The sequence below is a fragment of the Drosophila virilis genome, chromosome X (assembly GCF_030788295.1).
Source record: "Drosophila virilis strain 15010-1051.87 chromosome X, Dvir_AGI_RSII-ME, whole genome shotgun sequence".
In the NCBI taxonomy this organism is placed as follows: domain Eukaryota; kingdom Metazoa; phylum Arthropoda; class Insecta; order Diptera; family Drosophilidae; genus Drosophila; species Drosophila virilis.
The window spans coordinates 17,955,971-17,975,981 of NC_091543.1; the positions used below are offsets into that span (position 1 = coordinate 17,955,971).

General features: G+C 42.8%; 1 protein-coding gene and 1 long non-coding RNA gene across 5 annotated transcripts in view; one reads left to right on the top strand and one right to left on the bottom strand.

Moving 5' to 3' along the window:
- Positions 1 to 20,011, bottom strand: part of LOC138911788 (uncharacterized) — a 165,930-nt gene that overhangs the window by 125,346 nt on the left and 20,573 nt on the right. The gene's annotated exons all lie outside the window — the stretch shown is intronic.
- Positions 1 to 20,011, top strand: part of disco-r (disco-related basonuclin zinc finger protein) — a 34,035-nt gene that overhangs the window by 5,410 nt on the left and 8,614 nt on the right. For all 4 annotated transcript variants that reach the window (XM_070207864.1, XM_070207866.1, XM_032439911.2 and 1 more), the window contains one exon: positions 18,103 to 18,139. The gene's annotated coding sequence lies outside the window, so the exon portion shown is untranslated. The remainder of the gene's footprint in view (positions 1 to 18,102; positions 18,140 to 20,011) is intronic.

Consider the following 20,011-nt stretch of genomic DNA (forward strand, 5'->3'; position numbering starts at 1 on the left):
ACAGCCTCTGCGGCAGGGTTTGCGGCAACTTGTGGTGCTAAAAAATATTACAGACATTGCTGCCAGTGTATAGGCATCTCCCTCTCACTGCCTCTCCTCCCTCCCTCTCTGTCGGCAGTTGGCAGCTGATTTGCCTATGGTTGATTGCCAGCAATAATTGTCGCTCAGGCGTTGACGGTTGACGCCAACTTCAGGGCCCACCAATGCATCAGTGCACCTGCAGCTGCAGCTAACCAGATGCTAAAACCTAGCAACAACAGCAACAACAACAGCAACAACAACAACAATTGAGTTGGCATTGCCCCACCGCAGAGTTGCCCACAAAGATAAATATTGACAAATTGCTGATAAATCATTTATTAGAGTGTCGCCATCTAGCGGCACAAAAAGCAAACACGTTTGCCAGGCTCAGAGAATATATAACCCCTTATATATACAAGTATATAGACATGCATATATCTGACAGAAACCAGATATTGTTTCTTCGCTCTTTTATAGAACTCGCATTTAAGCTTCCCGAAAATCCTTATTTCCTATAACTGTATATACATACGTATATGCATCTCTTAAAAGTCTCGAATAAGCTATTATTTCTAATACGATCCCATGAATTAAAAAAAAAATGTATGCATCTCTTCACATTTGTGTATGGCAATATTTTTAACCAGTTCGGCAAAGCTCTTTTTTCTGTTAAGAAAATATTCTAATAAAACATCCTGAGACTCATATTTTTGAGTCTCTTAGGTAATCCGAAAACCACTTCAATTGCCAATATTTTTCCATCAGCTCTCTATAGTTCTTTAAGTTTTCAATATTCTTAGGATACCTATAAGCAATCTGCTAATCATTTTTATAAAGTAGTTGCTGATCAATTCTCTTTAGTTTTCGCCATTTAAAGATATATTGTAATATATAAAGATATATATCTGTAAGAGTTTCAGATCCGTTCCCAAGATTTTCCATAGGTATCATAAGTGAAATATCTCGCTAAGTTCTTCATAGTTTTTCCATAATTATCGTATCATCAACATTCCCAAAGCTCATCTAAGAGTTTCCCATGAATAACCTATAGATTTTGTTATTTAGTCCTAAAGTTTTATTTTATATAGTTTACCATCAGTTCTCCATAAGTTTCGATATTGATAAGTATTAGAAGGAATCCTAATGATTCTCACCAGTTCTCCATAGTTCTCAATTCTTCATACTCATAATAATCCCCAAGCTTTATCAATTTCATAAAGTTTTTCGCTAATTCTTCTTGTAGTTACATATTCACAGAAATCATAATTAATCCTAAAGCTTCAACAGTTCTCTATTAGTTTCGATATGCATAACTATCATAGGGATTCCTAAAGATCCTTTATCTATATAGTATAGTTTCCCATCAGTTCTCCATATTCATAATTCGCATAATTAATCCCCAAGCTCCATCATTTTCATATAGTCTTGCATTAGTTCTGTATAGTTTCTTAAATGTATACTGTTATTTATTGGATGATGTTCCCCTTCGTTCCTTTATTTGCGGAAAAAATAAGATACGAGATGGATTTCCATCTTCGGCTAACTGAGTGCGGCTCTTGTGCCGGCTATTAATTAGCATATTTCGTCATGAATTAGCAGGCTAAAGCCCAGTACGAGCCCGAGTTATAATGAGGTGGAAAGCTATTCCGATGCAGGCTTAAGTCGGAGCAGGGGAGAGCCCAGATCGTGCCCGGGTGTGTGTTTATAAGTGTGTGTGTGTGTGTGTGTGTGTGTGTGTGTGTGTGTGTGTGTAAGTGATACCCTCGTACTCATACCCCTTTGCTAAAGTCCTCGCCCTCGCGGCAGGACAATAATCATTTTGCACGCTCTGACCAAATCGAGTTGAGTGTGGAGTGGAGTGCAGTTCAGTTGAGTTGAGTCCCCTGCCCGGCGGTGGCACAACATGAAATTGCATCCAAAATACAAGAGCAACAACAATATTACACACATGTGCAGCAGCTATGCCCCTTCTCACTCTTGGGTCAGGGCCGCGGGGGGACTGCGGCACAACGGACATTCACATGCCGACATGTCGTCGTCGTCATCGTTGTTGTTTTTGTTGTTGCTGTTGCTGCCCAGCGCCAGCTCTCATAATCCGCTGCCTTTGCACTCGCCCGCGGCCCGCCCGCTGGCACCACGCACCCGCGCGCTGGCAAATAATTGCAGTGTCGCCACCGCTGCAGTCGCCGCCGCTGCACAGTGGTATCAAATGTCAAATGTCAGGCGAAAAACCGAAAAACCGAGTTTGTGTATTCCCCAAGTCTTCTTAAATCTCATTATATCGGAGAACAGGAATAATACATTTAATATTATATTTTAACTTGATCTTGTTTTGTATTTTCAAAGTATTTAATTAAAGTTTTCTTGAGAAGCTATCAAGGCGAATATTTAAATTCTCTCTGTAGCATCAATTCTTTTGAGATCAATTTGCGTCGCGCAATAAAAATAATATATTTAATATTTCTATTATTAATAATATTTTTTTTTTACTCTAAACTAGTTCAGCCACTCGTTCACAACAACTCTAAAGGTGCTTTTCCCCATTTAATATTATAAATTTACTATTATATGAATTTTCATATGCATTCTCTACACAACACACTAAATATATTCAAATTTCAGTTTCTGTGTTCTGGTGTTTAAGCGCGAATACGCACGAAATGCCAATTTGTGACACGAATCCAGCTCTCCGCAGCGAGAGTGCAGCTTAAGTTTTGGTCTAATTGGGAGGGTAGAGGAAATTAGTGTATTAAATAAAGTGTTAGCTTTGTGTTTGGGGCTAATCCAGCTGAGTTCGACGATAATCTGCTGGGCCAGGCATACCGAGATGCGTGTGGCACTTTGGCTAATTGCATGGTTTGGCACCACTGTGCGTGGCAAACACCGCCGCACAGCAAGTCACCAGATGTTCAATCCCATGTACATGCCGCTGCCGTTGTTGTTATTATTATTGCTGTGTTGCCTTTGCCCATACAAACCGTTGCGATCCGATCCGATCCGATCCGAGGCGAGGCGAGGCGATGCGATCCGGCAACAGCCGCAACCCTGGCCAACGGTCGCTGCACTGCAAGATGAAGACGACAATTCGGAGCTTATGTGTCAGGTGCGCGTCTTGCCGCGAATGAAACAATTTATTGCACTCGCCGCGTTGTTGTTGTTGTTGTTGTTGTTGCTGTTTCTTTTGCTGTTTTGTTGTGGCTGGTTTTAAATTGAATTTTCCCGCAAAACGCCATTTCAAAGTTGTTGTTGTTGTTTTTTTCGCTTCTTCTGTTTTGTTTTGTTGTTGCTCCTTTGTTATTGTCGTTCCTTTTGTGCAAGGCATAACGAATGCATCAAATTGGCCAAATATAAGGATCAGCAGGAAATACAATTTAATCCACTCGTCACGTCCCAGCGCCATCTATGGGCCATTGCAAAAGGCTGTCAACTATGGACAGTTGTTCGTTTTGCAACACCCGCAAATTTGCTGTGGACAACGTGTCGTATGCGTAATGCCTCAATGTCTCGGCTAAACAGTTTAATTCATTTATACAATTGTTTACGTATGCTATTGCAGCCTTCCTCCTCCCCACCCCGCCGCTCTTCAGTCAATATATGTAGCAAAAGTACTCATTATCTCAACTGTATGTGTGTCCGTGTGTGTGTGTGTGTGTGTGTCCCGGAGCTCAGATGCTGGCATCTCGTCAAATCGCAATCACAAACGCTATCGCGATCACATATTCTCTTGCTCCCCTCTTGGCCCCTTCACAGCCCATGCCCCTGGCGATGGGGTCGCGGTTCAAGGTAGAAGCCAGCGCAAGTCGTTGCGAGTAAATACAGAGCTACGATCACAAATGCAATTGCAGATACAGAAAGAGATGCCGATACAGATACAGATACAGATACAGATACAGATACAGAGACAGATACATATGCGGGCACAGAAAGAGATACAGATACAGTTATTGTTGCTTTAGGAGCCACTCACGGCCTTTAATCGTCGGCCTGAAATAATAAGCAACATCAAATTGCTGGATTTTCAGAGTCTGGAGTCTCCCCGCCAGCAAAATGCGTAGTCAACACTCGCACACACGCACACACGCACACTCACTCGGGGATGCACAGATATGCGTACATAATCCATGTACAGCATTTTCTTGTTATTTTTTTATTATACGTTTTTTCTTTCATACAATATCAATTCAGAGTCACAGTCAAAGTCACGGGGCCGTGAGAGATTTGCGAGTCGCCATCGCCATCTCCATCTTTGTCTCCATCTGTATCGCCATCTATGCATATCGGCGCACGGCCTTTAACAGAAGTTCATCTCTGGCAGTCGAGTCGAGACAAGGTCAATAAAAAACCAAAAATAATTACCATGCCTCCAATTATTAATATACATTCAGCGCGATACAATAGCCAATGCGAAAGATCCAAGCGATCTACGGCTCTATCGTTTGATCGTTTTTGGTTTTTTTTTTCTTTCTGTTTCCTAATTTAATACCCTGTAAGCATTTGAAGTTTCTAAGGGTGCATGTACAGCAAATATAGTGTAGAATACAAAAACTTGAATAACATTCAATCCAAAACCATGTTTGGCCACAGTTTGAATCTAGCTCATAAATATGAATAAGCAGCTTTATTACGTAAATCGAATCAACGATTTTAGCGCACTTGGTATCTTCTAGTCGAGCTGCCTCGTTCTTGCTGTCACTTGTTCATTATCTGAAGTGTCGAATGAATCAGCAGTTGGCCTGTTCTGGCCATGCCACAAGATCAACTCTCGGCGCTGACGAGACTTTCAATTGCCAAATGTTTAATGCTAATCAAAGATTCGGATGTTCTACACATCCTTCTTTCATTTCTGGCACCTGGCCAGCCACAGTGCGGCAAATGCTCAACAGCTTGCCAGCACATAGCTGCCGTTGCAATTGCCTCGTTCTTGGACTATTATAAATTCAATAAATACTTGGCTGATGGGGGGCTTTGGACACTGAAAGCATGTCGTATTTGGTTTAACTTCGGCCTATTGCAAACTTTCATTTTATAGCAATTGCCACAACCGCAGCAAAATCGTACGAATTGCATTCGGAAGCGTAGAACTAATTAGGAATTATACGCGCAAAGGCAGTTCATTAGAAGATTATCACAAATAATGTGATGCACATTAAAAGAGATTAAAACCAGAGTTTGGTCAATGCACTAGAGAACAACTATATAATATAAGAATGTAAAAGTTAGAGAAAGTTTTCCTCATCTTATATTTTATTTCATTTTATATCTTATCGATTGATGGGTTGACAAGTTGAGAATATATTCGGCAACATCTGTAAAAAAATATGGGAATTTTGAATCTCCTTATAACTCTGCCAAAGACTATTTCAGCAAAAGTATTGCCTAAATATTTTAAAAGGCTTTTTCCAAATTTTTAAGTGAAATTTGATTCTGCATATACGCTATTTGGCTAAAACTGTTTGGGAATTATAATTGAATTTAAATGCAAGTGTATGCCATGTCTAACCTGAACTCTAAGTTAAATATAGACATACTGCTGCTATTAGTTAAACGTAAAGAGGCGAGCTGCGGATTTTAAGATAAATGATAGATGCTGATATTCAAGTACTCTGCTTTTCATGTGTGTGTTTGTGTGCTGGTGTTTTTTGTTGTGCGAGTTTTAGTCGCTTGTCTGGTCACCGTAGATTTTGGTTGGTTTTGTGTAGTTTGGTTGTTATTTTGGTGGCGCGGCGGCTTGAAAGATTAAATGTTTTGTAATTTTGGCTAATTTGTGACATGCGCGACCTTAATGGCTTCTTTTCACATCGTAAACTGCGTTTAATTGCTCCACAAAGCTCAAAAACAAAAACTCAAATCAACTCCAGTTTTTCGCCCTGGGCCCAGTTGACAATTCTATGGGAAACCTTCAGGCTGAGATTGAGATAGCGACATGAGTAGAAATGGAAATTAATTATGCATTTTTGATGTCTGAGAAATGAAGTTTTGCCTCTGCTGTTGCTGATGTAGTCGTCATGGGCTGCGCTCAACATCAACTTTCAGCAGCGCCCGGGGCCAAGTAATATGCTTTTATATTCAAATTATCACGCATGCCAAACAGTTGCCACAATTGCTGCTGCTGTTGTTGTTGTTGTTGGGGCCAAAGAAAGCCAGCTCGAAAGCAAAGTCGAAGCCAAACACAACTTTGGCCCCGTCTCTGTCTCTGTCTCTGCCTCTGTCAAAGTCTTTGCCAACGTCTCAGTTCCTGTTCCAGTCGCCGTCGCCTAAGTTTTAACGAGCTGCTCTGATGATGGCCCAGAGGCAGCCGCAACAGCATTTATGTTTATGTTTGGGGCCAAAAAGATTTTCGATTGCTTTTTGCCGGCCTGCAATTAGTATCTGGAAAATGGATCTGAGCCAAGCTCAAGGTCGAGCCGCATCGTGTCCCCGGGCGCTGGCGCGTCTGTAATAAGCACGGGTGACATCCAGTGTCACACAATTAAACTTGTATTTTTTTGTTGTTTTGTTTTGTTTTGTTGTTGTTTTATTATTGATGAATCTTGGGACATTTTTGTAATAGCCGGCGATTTCCTGTTGTAATTGAGCTCACGCTGGCTGGCCTCCTGTAAGCTAATGACAAGCCCAGTCCAAGCACGCCCGTGCTCCGGCCGGGCCGAGTCAGGCATCATCAGCTGTGTAGAAGTCGCCAAGTTGCCGCCGTGCCATGTCGCCGCGTTGCGATTCATTTGGTGTCCCCCACCCATCCACCTTCCCCTCGCCATATGATCTGCTTGCCGGCACTTTGCACCATTATCTGGCTGCAATTGCCACGCCGCATGGGACGATCGCAAACACGCAACAAGCGCTGCGCCGCGCCACACGCCGTTCCTGGCATCTCCTGGCACTCTGGCCCTGGCTTTGGCTCTGACTGTGGATCTCTCTGACTTTGGCCAGCGTGCTGATATGTTGATTAGTCAATGTTCTTGCTGCCGTTGTAGTTGGGCTGCTGCTCGACTCGTTGTGACGCCTGGGAGCGGAGGGGAGAGGAGGTTGAGCGCCACTCGTCATAACTGGCCGCCGCCAGAGCCGAAGACAACGTTAACAACGGGATGACAATGCATTCCTACACAGCCAACCCCGCCCGCTCGCCTCTAATAAAGCTGGCGAAATGCTTTCGATCATTATTATTGTTTTTATAATTTTTTGGCATTTTCTGGTGAGAGTTCGTTGCATGCAGTGTTGGCTTGCATGTGGATTTTGATCAGGAATGCAAAAGAAAGCATCCAGATTAAGACTCGGTTAATAAGTTTAATAAACGATATTCAATGCCGGAACTTTTAAGCTAGATATTTAAGTTCTTACGGCCAGAATTTGTACACTCCAGATGTGGCAGTTCGACTTCGTTGCAAAGTTCATGTTAACAGCCAGAAGTGTACCAGGAGCTTAACTCGATGTCCAAGTTGTCCAAGTTTCAGCAAGGCGAAGACAAAGTGCATATTCTGATAAGCTAATAACTGCATGTTAAAGTACTTGTTAAATTTGCAATTAATCTGAGTAAATGGGCCCATATTAGGCATTTATAACATGCTCATTGAAAACATAACATCAAGTCAAAATTTCGACTGAAATCGTTTAGTTCAATCTGAGCTCAGCCCTCAATAGGCATCTAATTTAGCTCTATTGCCTAGGCAAAGTTGAGCTCTTCAGCAGAAGAGCAGCTTAAGGAAGCTGCAGGGATGGAAGACGAAGAGTAGCAATAACCAATTACAAGAGCAACAACAATAAGCACGCACACAAGGCTCCCCCAATTGACGGCGGAACGAAGATGACGAACTGGGAATGGGGCTCGCTTGGGAGTTGGATGCAACTGGAACGCGGGGAGCTGGCTCGACTCGCCGGTTCAGTGGTTGGTTGCACGTTTTCGCACTGCCCTTTGGTTAATATTTACACCTTTGAGAGACGAATCCATCAAAATATGGCAACTCGTTATATGGCTAATGCGAGTGCAGAGGCGGCTAGAGAGGAGGCGAGTGAGAGACCTGTGGCCGGTGGATCACGATTGCGGTTGCGACTGCCAGAAACGGCAGCCCGTTGACGGAGGCTCGTGATGAAGCACGCAAAGGGGGTTGGGTCCGGGCTATTGAGGCTTAGCTGCCTGAACGGGCTGTGGGGACGGGTCACGAAAGGGGCAGTGGGTGGGGGCGAGGCGGACACTTGTCATGTCGCACGACTAGGCCCGGGTGCTGTGGACATCGACATCAGCCCAGCAATAGGCAGCGGCAACGAACAAGGCAACACACACACACACACACACACACACACACACACAGATACGCATACAGACACAGAACAGGCCGAGTTTAGTTTCTGTTTGAATTTATTTAATGGCATGACAAGGTCAAGACGCCACTACCACTACCATTTCGACAGACGACTGACTGCACAACTCCAGCCTCGGCTCCAGTCTCTGGCTGCGTCTGTAGCCCTGGCTACCTGCCGACTGACGATCGGCGAGCGCACAAGTTGGGCCGGGCCATAAGTCACAAAGCAATTACAGTGAATTGCTTTCTACAGGCAGGAGAGGCACTGGCTCTGGCTCTGGCACAGGATCGGGTCGGAAGGGGGGGAGGAGAGAGCGGCGCAGGGCGGGCAATCCACAATAAATGGAGGAGCAGGAGCTGTAGCTGTAGCTGTAGCTGTAGCTGTTGCTGTTGCAGCAGCGCCTGGCGGCATGCAACGTCCATCTTTGGCCAGCGGATGTAAGCGTTGGGTGTGAGAGCGTCGACAACGACGGCGACGACGTTGAGCGGCAGCTGCGTCTCTAAAATGCTGATCGCACCTGGACAACCAGTGGCGGCGTTGTCCGGCTTAGCTGAAGCTGAGCTCAGTTATGGCATTAGGCATGCTTCAATATGCATAAATACCAAAGGCAATCGAGCTGCCAGATCGAGTTCTGTAATCCTGGCTAAGCTTCAAGTGCCGATGGGCCAGTGTTTAGCAACTACTTATTCTTGCTTAATTCGGTCAGTGTCGATACATTACAGTACATTTCAAATCGAAGCATTATCGATAAGTTATCGAGTTATCGTTTGCAACCTTCTTACTACTGATAATTCATGTATTTGCCGTATTCTCTTGAATTTACTTTAAGCTTCGTTTTTGGCTACGTTTGTGTTAATCGATAAATATCGATATCGATAACTGAACTAAATATAAGAATGTCTTTATCATCGCTTAGTTGTCGAGTCATCGTTTGCAACTTTCAATATGTTTGTGAAATTTTATAAATATCAATATTTTCCAGCAATTTATTTACATTTAGTATTCATATGCTAATTAATAGCACAACGCAGTTATCGTTATCGATTAATGTGTGCAGCTATCATCGTCTAATTATCGATAGCTTTAACTAACGTATATCTAACACACTATTTGCATAGCTGTGAATTGCTCGTAGTTCGGCTCACTGATCGACTGCTCTCTTAGAAATCGCATCTAGCAAGTGTCTAACTATCGATTAGTTTGATCTTGCGGCTTTATAACAAGTACATAATGCGGAAGCATTAAGCATTCACATAAGTAAAAGTTCTTCTCTTAACCGAACAGCTAAAATGACATCGTAAACAATCTCTCGCATATTCCTTTGTTCAAAAGGGGGTTCTAATCCCCATCGAATGGTATGCGGCGGCGCTCGTGCATTTTGCTTGCTGGTTTAATGCGAATGTGTCTGTTGCTGTGTGTCTTGTGTTGGAGGCGGTGGCGGTGGCGGTGGCGGCGTTCAGGCCGAAAGCTCTTTTGCGGACCCCAAGTTTCATAACACAATAAAGATGAAATTGAAACCGATTACCGCACTCTTGAAAACGATCAAGTACCACGAATGCTCGCGGACACATTTTACTCATGTAATTTTATTGCGGCTGCGAATGATTGGCAATTCTGGCTAAAAGACAAACGCAGGCAACGGCAGAGGCAATGGAGGCTAGGGAATGGGAATGGGGGAATGGGGACGGACTGGACAGGGGCATGGGAATGGAAATGGAGGGACGACAAAGGCGACGACGACGACGACGATGTCCAGAAAACCAGTTGCCGCTGTTGCCACAATGGCGCAAGATGACGACAACAACGACTATGTCGACGGTGACGGTGACGGTGACGGTGTTGGGGCCACGACGATGATGCTGTTGATGATGATGATGATGCGGATGATGCGGATGAAGCGGATGATGCTGCTGCGAAACACACAAGAAACAATGGCAACCAAATCGACAGAGAACGAATCGAAGTCTAAGCCGCAGTCAAAGTGGAATCAGCAGCCAAACAGTTAGACGAGACACCTGCCATCAATGTGGCCAGGCCCGATCTTGTGTTGCCGCTCGACCACTCGACTTCGCGCCAAGCTCAGCTCAGCTCAGTGCGGCTCGGCTGAGCTCAACTCAATCCAAAGCAAGCCAATCCAATCACTCAACAGCACACACACACACAACACACACAGAGACAGACAGGCATTGCGAAGAGGGAGACAAGCTGCTGTGAGCGGGACAAGGAGCAGCTAAAAAGTATGGCAATCTCAGCCATCATAAAATGTGCGAACGAAAACTTTGCCCCGCCATTTGCCGCTTACAACTGCCGCATGGGGCAGCACCTGCACCTCAGCCCCCGCATCCGCATCCGCCGCAGTCGCAGCGTGTAGTGTCGTAGATCAGCCAGCATCAACAGAAAAACAAAAAAAAAAAGGCAGCCACTTATCTCTTCTCAAGCTCAATAAGCAAACGGAACAGGAGCAGCAGCATGGAAAGAGGGCGCGGGTAGCGAGCAGCGGCAAAGGAGGCAATGGGCATCGGCATCGGCATCGGCATCGGCATCGCTCACATCTCACCTGGCAGCAGCCGCGCCAGCAGCAGCAGGCATGAGAATAAAAAGGAAAATAAATGTAATGCCGCATAAAAATAAATAAATAAAACCTTTCAGACGCAACCAAAAATCACACACAGGTACACACACCTGAGTGGGGGCTAGCAGGGGTAGCAGGAGAAGAGGGAGGCTGTTACAAAAGACAATGCCAAAACTGAGGCAAAGGCCCAGCGCATTGCCGCACAGGTCGGTCAAAGGGGCTATATTCTATATAGATGCCTGACTGATTGATGACTGACTCTGAACTGTTGAAGAGTTTCAGATGGTTCCATGTCCTTCCAATAAGTACATCTGGTTAGCAGGAGAAATAAGCGGAAAAAAAGCCAAGAAAAAACGTGAGAACGCCTTGCAGAGAACAAACATGCTAAGCTACAAAAAAATAAAAAATGCTCAGCAATAACTTAGAGTACTTAATTTGTTGCCGTACTTTTCGCGCAGTGTACTGCTCTGAATGTGTTTGGGTGTGAACATCTCAAGGGCTCAACGACATTTCTTGCACAAGTTTTTTAATTTAAATAATAACGATATTTAAAGAGTTTTAAGACATGAATTTCAGCCTGTGTTTGGGATTATATAGTACTTAGCTAAGGGCCACATAGGCTGCAATCTGAAATTGAAACAAAGCAGTTCCAACCCGGAACTCCATATTATTTCTGTCCTAGAAGCGAACCTTTAAACGAAATATGTTATTAAAACATAGCATAATGGAGCCGAATCAAATCCTGAACCCGAACTGCTTTCAAAAGTAGCTGGTTTGAAAACAAGAGAACTTTGAAGTGAGATTTAGCTCTTATGCGTACATAATTTGGGCCCCAGCCAGTGCAAATATCTAACCATATTTGACCAAATGTAAATATCTAGTAAACATCAACTTTTATATGAGATAAATTAAGATGAATTCTTAACAGTAAAGTGGGCAATAGTTTATTTATTTCAAGCAGATATGACAAACTGAGCCTTTAACAAAAGCCTATGTGCATAGCCTATTAAAGTAAAGTGCACGAATAAATCCAGGCTAGGGAGCTGATTTAAACCCAAATATTATTTGATCTAACGAAAGCTAGCTGTATTTCAGGTCATATTATCTGTGGTCCATATACAAGTTTTCACATTCACATACTTTGAATATTATAAAACTAAACACAAACTCTTTTCGGACGCGCATAAATTAATTGTAAATTGAACTTGATATCACAAACTATTCCAGCGCAGCCAACTTAACGCACATCTATAATTATTCAGTGCTGCCAGATTGCAGAAATAAACGATGCTCTCAATATAAATATCGTTAGAGTTTGAGTACTGTTACACATATTGAGTACGGCGCTTAAGAGTCATTGTTGAACCTATTGTATTTAATGCTTATCACAAGCTAAAAGCCAAAAACTCGAAAAACGATCGATATACATACATATATTATTTAGTATTTGAATGTAAGTCAAGGAGTGGGTCATGAGCCGGCAATACCCAAATAGTAGATCTCATTTCTGCACAATCTCTGCGCGAGGTTAGAGCCAAATTAAGGTCCGCCACATTAATGTGCAGCAGAGCTGGTCAGGGACAGAACTTCTAGCTCCGGGCCAACAGATAATGGTGCTTGGCGGTGGCTTCGACATTTAGGCCGTAACTAAAGCAGACAAAGTTGATCAAGCTTATGCTGACCGGCTGGGGATCAGCAGCAGCTTATGCTGGTTCCACTGCGTAACTAAGCGGAAAGAGCAGAGCATGGTATCGGGGGCGACAACGCAGACAGAGACGGAGACTGCTGCCCAGTCGTTGCCCAGGCGGGCAGGTGGGCCATTGGCACCGTATGTGGTCGCCGCGCTGCTGCCCGGGTCGCCTTCTTGGCCATGCTGCGCAACCAGACGCAGGCCTTCGGGGCTGAGGATAAAAAAAAAAAAAGAAAGAACGCTGCGTTCTTGGTGCAGTCCACGTCCACTCGGCTACAGACCCAGCTGCAGCTCAGCGGTCGATTTTTGCGGCACTCAAATCGAAATAGGCCATGGATCTGCCTGCGGTTACTAGTACTCAATGATTTTGTTGTTGTTGTTGCTGTTGTTACTGTTGGCTGGTGTTGATACTGTCCGCGTCGGCGTCGCTTTTGGCCATCAGATCACACATTCCCAGGCATAACAGCTACAGCAACAGACACAGCAGCCAAAGTCCGTATCGATATCAATAGGAACGATATGGGCAACTGTTTCAGAGTTTTTCTTGTTCTTTTAGTTGTTGTTGTTGTCGATTCACGGTGATACTTTTACGAGCAAATGTTAGCCAATCTGACGATTACAGACACCCATATCCATGGCAATTTGTTGCTATCTTATTTTCTTATCCTATCGACGGGCACTGCAGGACTCTTTGTTTTGATATTGCCGCCGCCAATGATGCCCAACACCGATAAAACAAAAATAAAGCAAAACAAAATCAAGCTTCCATATGATATATGTGAGTGTGTGTGTGTGTGTATGTGTGGAGGAAGGGGGGGAGGGAGGTTTATTTACAAACACCAGAGCCCTGCACTCATTCATATCCAAGCAGTTTGCAGCTACAGCCAATCACTCATCATGCTTGTGAATCAATATATTGGATACTTGAGGGTGGGTAGCATGAACTTGGCTAGCATCTGGGAATACGCATTAATATTCTCAAGTTGTGCTAAAACCCGACCTTGTTATAATAGCTATTATTATTTATAACAAAGGATATGGATATATGTATATGCAAACCTCGTTTTCAATACCTTTAACCAATATGACCTTCCGCTAAATCAATGCGACATACAAAGACAAGCCGGGGACTCGATCTATGCGTTTCATTAATACAGTTTATTACTTTTAAAAGGCTTTATTGTCTAGTTGCACTAGACATGCCACCAATTGGTACCACTTGACGTCAATGCAGGCCATTCATACCAAAAACATTCATATCCTTACTGTGCACTTGCTTAAATGACTGTAGATCACTCAGACAGTTCATCTATTGAAGACGTCGTATCCTTTTTTTTTAAGCTCATCAACTTTGAACAACTATATTATATAGCTTTCATAGGAAAAATCCATCCAAATTATCAGATATGATTTAACTTCTTTAATATTGTTTTCACAACTTCCATATTTAACAGATATAACTGCTAGACTCCTGCCGACTGGCGTCTCACAGTCTGGCGATTCCTCACTCTCCTTCTTGATTTTTTAATTCTAGCTCTGTATACACTAAAAAACTGTATGACATAACTAATGGGGAAAAGGCAACTGGAAATAGGGCGGTCTAATGGTATTATTGATAACATGCAGTCAGGTTTTCCTGAAGCACCCATGTCGACTGCATATCCAACGCTTTCGACTTTATTGCACCGCTTCACCACCCATTTGTTTACATTATTTGTTATAAATATATATTTATATATATATATATTTTTTTTTTTGGATTGGTTTGACAGACTTGAGAGGCTTTCGCAAGTGTTTTCGGGCGACACAATGCACCTTCTGCCATCTTCCACTCATGCGCCCCGAAGCAGCCTGGAAGAATGGCATTGGAGGAGGCGACGAACTATTTTTCCCCGTTAACGTGTTCACTTTTCAAGTGCTTCCTTTGTGACTGACTGACTGCCTGACTGGCTGACTGGCTGACTGACTGACTGACTGAGCGCCTGTCTACGTATATAATGCATGGTCGGGCGCTCGGCCGGCATAAACACTGACACAGCCATGACGTGTGCCTTTCAAAGAAACGCAAACGCGAACCGTCGAATGCCAGTCCCGGTCCCAGACCCAGTCCCAGTCCTCAGTTCCAGCCCCAGTCCTCAGACTCAGACTCAGTCTCAGTCCGAGTTCTCAGTTCCCAGTTCTCAGTTCTCAGTGCTCAGTTTCAGTCACAGTCTCAGTCTCCAGTCACAATCGCAGTGTCAGCTCGTGCGAGCGCGAAAAGCAAAGATTATAATGCCAAACAACTTCAGAACGTTCCTTAGGCAGTTGACGACGCCAAACTTCGTCGTTAACCCTTATGTGGCCCTCCTGATTTATGCCCAATTGGCATGTCGCATACAAATCCAAAGTCCTCGTGTGTTTCTGTGTGTCCCCGGAATGTAACTTGTGTACTTATATAAAAAGCTAGTGTCAAGCACACCCAATGCACACCAAAGGGTTAATGTCGCATTTTATTTGAAACAAAAACGCATAACTTGGTGAATACCCTGTAAGATATCTAGAGCGAGTTTCTTAAAAAACATTTCTGTTTATTTTTTTATCGTTTTGGGAATCAGGAATTGGAATTTAAAATTCCATACACCGGCGATCCATACAACCACGGACAGTTTCCTAATTTCTTAATTCACATTTGTCCTTTTAATAGCTACATTTCTGCCTCAATATATTGCCAAATATGGCCTTAAGTAAGGTCTATAATATCGCATAAAATACATTAAAATATATGGAAATATATTTTATAAATATTATAATAAATAAATATATTCTTTTTAATTATATATATTATATTAATTAGAGTGCATATACATATTTTATATATTATATGAAATGAATTCTATAGTGTCCCATCAAAATATATCTCAATGTATATTTTTCGACAATTTCCATATAATGCAGGCTAATTCTTTGCATCAACTCAGATAAAAGTTTTGGGGCAAATACTTGTTCTATCTGTGGGTGTATGCCCCACTAAAGACAGTCGACGGCTGCAGGGTATAAAAACTTAGCTGATTTGACGTCGCACTCGAAAATCGCGCGCACTCTCTTGTCGCACATTCAAGTCAAAGTCACTACTGCCATGTCGGACCTAACTGACGGGGCCCTCATACCAATGCGAATGCCGGCGGTACAACTGAAAAAGTCAACCTGGTGGACGTGGACGTGGCACGACACAACGGCTCAAACGGAGCTCAAACGGCAAACGGCGAACGGCAACGACAACACGACATCATTTTGTACGTCACTCAAAATGTTCGTAGGCTGTCAGGGAGACAGTTCAAAAAATGAAATATATACATACACATTATAACAAATTCTAAAACGCAAAAGAGACACTCACTCATACAGACACATGGTCCGTCCGTCCGTTCGTCCGTCCGTCTGTCCGGCAGTCAGTCAGTCATTCATTCAGTCATTCAGTCAGTCAGTCAGTCAGTCAGTTAGTTAGTCAAGCTTCATTGTTCGTATGTGCATTCGATTGAAGGTGTAAGCGTACGGATCAGCCCCAGATCTCAAAGCCCAGGACAACCCCAACTCAGTCGACACACTGACTCTACAGAAAGAGGGTGCGAGGTCTCTCTGGAAGCGGCGGCACTCAAGTGGGCCCGTTCCCGTTCCTGGTGCTGGCAACGATGACACGGACACCGACACCGTCACAGACACGGACACGGACACGCTTGGCTGCCATATACATAAGTCCAAGTATTGTTGTCATTGCTGTTGCTGGCGGTGTTGCCGGTAGTGGTTGGGGGCAGCACATTTTGATTTCATTATTGATTCAATTACAACGTCAATGTTAAGGAGGCGCATTTGGTCGATGCCAGGATTGTCAAGTGAGGCGCTGCCAATCACATTTGCCCATCAGCATATCCCAACTGTCAATTTCCATTTTGCAATCGGCACCAGGCAACAAAAAAATGTTCGTATAACATTCGTAGCGCTTATGAGCTTTCATGATTCTCTACACGTTGACATGTGCCTTTTTAAAAAATATAATACACATCTGATAATACTGCTAATTGCTTTATACAATATTTGCATTGTTAAAAACGAATTTAAGCTGCTAACTGTCCAACTTTTAAAGCCAAACAAACTTGAGAAATGGCTAGACAAAAAAGTGTAGAAAAAAACTTGGATGAACTAGAGTATGCACGAACTTTAGATATCCACTATTTGGTCAAGAGTTAGTAAAATGTAAATGCTTCGAAATAACTCTTAAGGTTTAAAGCATAGAAAAGAGGCAGGACGAAAGAGTGGCGAATAAACATATGCATCGCCTGGAAGATACAAATATGAAAGCAATCATCAGTTCATATCTTACTGAACAGCGAGGATGCGAATTCGTATCCCTGACTTATGTAATTGCAGTGATTGTGGTATTCTCTTAATGTATAAGTCAATGTTGAATAAACCTAAATAAAGGTATATAGTACCTAACTATAATCCATATCCTAATTGATAATAATAATATAAAGCATAGATAGTTCCTAGCTATATCCCATTTCCTAATTATTAATAATAGCATTTTACTTGTTCATCCTTTTTACAGTAGTCACTCATCTTCCAACTCTCATGATATGTATCGCCAAATTATCTTCCTGACGGAGATGGCGATAAAATGCATGTTTGCAGGGTGTATTCGTGTAGACAGTACAATGCCCCGAAAACTGACAGAAAAAAACACCTAAATGGTACTGCTAATAAGCCGTTTAAATTTATTTTTTTTTTTTGGTGCTAATGACAATAATATTTGATTAGCTAGTTTAATTGGTTTTCTTTTTCCACTTTGTGTCAACTTTGCTGTCAACTTGGCAGCGATTTGGAAGTTGAATTCGGCTACGCGGGGAGCGTGCTTTGCTTGGGTATACACTTCTAAAGATATCTTACGTAAGCTCTGTTTTTTAATGACCGCATATCGATAATTATCTATCGATACCATTTAGTAGAGAAACGAAAATGTTTCACAAATTATCGCATATTTATTACATCAAATATTCTGTTAAAGATTATTTATGCGTCGACTTGATGTGCTCATAACTTTTGAATACGAATAGTTGTTGTCTGTCCCACTGAATGTCGTGGGATCTTGTGTTTGCACAGGCATTTAGCACATTTTTCGTATCGTATTAGAGAACACTCGGATTAAATTTTATGGTCGTTTATTATATTTTGTCATTTGATTTAAATTAACACCATTTCGTGGCATTCGTTTTGTGCCGAATTCCCATACACGACAGTACAATATCTGTTTTTAACAACAGAGCATCTGATTGTCATTGAAAATGGTTTTTGGTTTGATAAGTGTGTGTGTGTGTGTGTGTGTTGTGCTTGGGCAATCGATAATATTACTATTGATTATTTAAATAAATCGATAGAAGTCTGCCATACGACAATTTAAGCTACAACTACTTTGAGCTTTATATGTTGTCTTTTTGATGAAAGCCTGCTTGTGATCTTATCTAATAAGCTTTTATTCCATTCTTCTTTGCAGATGTTGATTTCGAAGCCTAATGCAGTTTACTCAATATGTAAGTATCGACTGCACCTCATTGATCTTAATGTTTGGCCGTAGATATATTTGTCCATCGGCTGATCTGGCCAAGCTGATGCACATTTATAGGACTTTTACATTTGGCGGTCGGACGGTCGGTCGGTCGGTCGGTCGTTCGGTCGGTTGGTCGGTCACTCATAGGCGTTTTGACAATGTTACAACAGACTAATTTTTATTGTGGCATCTTAAGCGGGCCAAGATGGCCAGAGATATTCGCCTCAGATACGGCAAACACAATAGAGTCACAAAGCTATTAAAAACTGATATAAATCTCATTAAATGCGATGGTTGTAGCACATGAACAAAGCCGCCGCCTTGCCTTCAATCAATCGTTTGTTTCGCTCCCGGCTACAAATAAGATATAAGAATGGGCTCTTGTGTTCGGTTCGGTTCAGTTTAGCTCAGTTCAGTTTAGTTCAGTTCAGTTCGGTTCAGTTCGTATCGTTTCGTTTCGTATTGCATCGTATCGTTCGCTTTTAAGTCTTCTTCACAAATGCCTTTTATATGGCAATGTGTTTACGAGTCTTTCTGTCCGTCTCTCTTATTGCCTGTCTGGGATGTCTGTCTTCAGGGCTTCGGTTTACCTGGCCAAGTGAGCGTATCCATAACTCATAAATTTGTCGTCAGGTTGGTGACGCCACGAAAGAGGCGTGAACGTTGGCGAAATAAAGGTTGATCGGGTATATTTGGCCAAAAAACTCTACTGCTGATCAATTATTTTTTCCATTAACAGTTCAGATAGTTATTGATTTCGGCTGATTTCGACTAGATCACCTGCTAATTTGGAAACTGTCGATAATATTCATGCCAATTAGAATTAGGAAAAAACTTATTAATCTCGAATAGATCGATATTACATCGATATTTCAATATGCAAACTATCGATATAGGCATTCAGCCATAAGAGTTCTGACTGTTCATATATTCTCCTCTATGGTAGAATATATCTGCATAAAGCCTTATCATGGATCGCTGACTTTCGATATGCAATACTTGAAACCATTTGCGTGGAATATTTGGGCACAGTGCCAAATTCACACCTTCTCTTCGTAACGAACTTGGCTCACGGTCAACCTTTGCCCTTCGCTATCTGCTGATCTGGTCGGTTAAGCATCTTGGTTCTTGATTCAATTACACAGTCGCAGCTCCAAATTGCGATCAGTGAGCCAGGGGTCTTACAAAGCTGTGAACAATACGGAGAATGCGAACTCCCGCTGTGCCCCCAAACATTCACATTCACTGATCGGGTCAGACATTGGAGATCGGGTACAAGTAGCGCCACAGTCGCAAAAGATGAATATGCATTTGTCGCCCAAAATGTGTCAGTGCCAACTCCGGTAGAGCTATGTCCATGCCCATGCCAGAACCCATACCCACAGCCATAGCCATAGCCATAGCCACAGCCACAGCCACAGCCATACCCATGTCCCTGTTCATGTCCATGTTTGTGTCCATGTCCTTCCATTGAGCACTCAACTGGATCCCAGCGTCTGTTGGCGCTCTGTCGTCGTTGCCTTTCCTTCCCACCTCTGGATATTGTTGTTATTGTTGTTGTTGCTGTTGTTGTGGTTGCGGTGTAGCTGTTGCTGTTGGCGGTGCAACAGCGGCGTCCGTCAACGATCCTAAAGCGATTTGCATATTAAAAACTTCTTTTTATTTTGTTGTATTTTTTTTTTTTTTTTTTTTTTGTATTTTTTGTTGAAATCACTTTGTTAAGCTTTGTTCGGCGGCAGTCGGAGGCGATCAGAGGCGTTCATAATCAAAACTGAAGTGATGCGGTGGTCACGCCGCTGGCGGCTCACCCGCCTTTGGCTTTGACTGTGCCACAGCGCATCTGCTTCTTCTACGT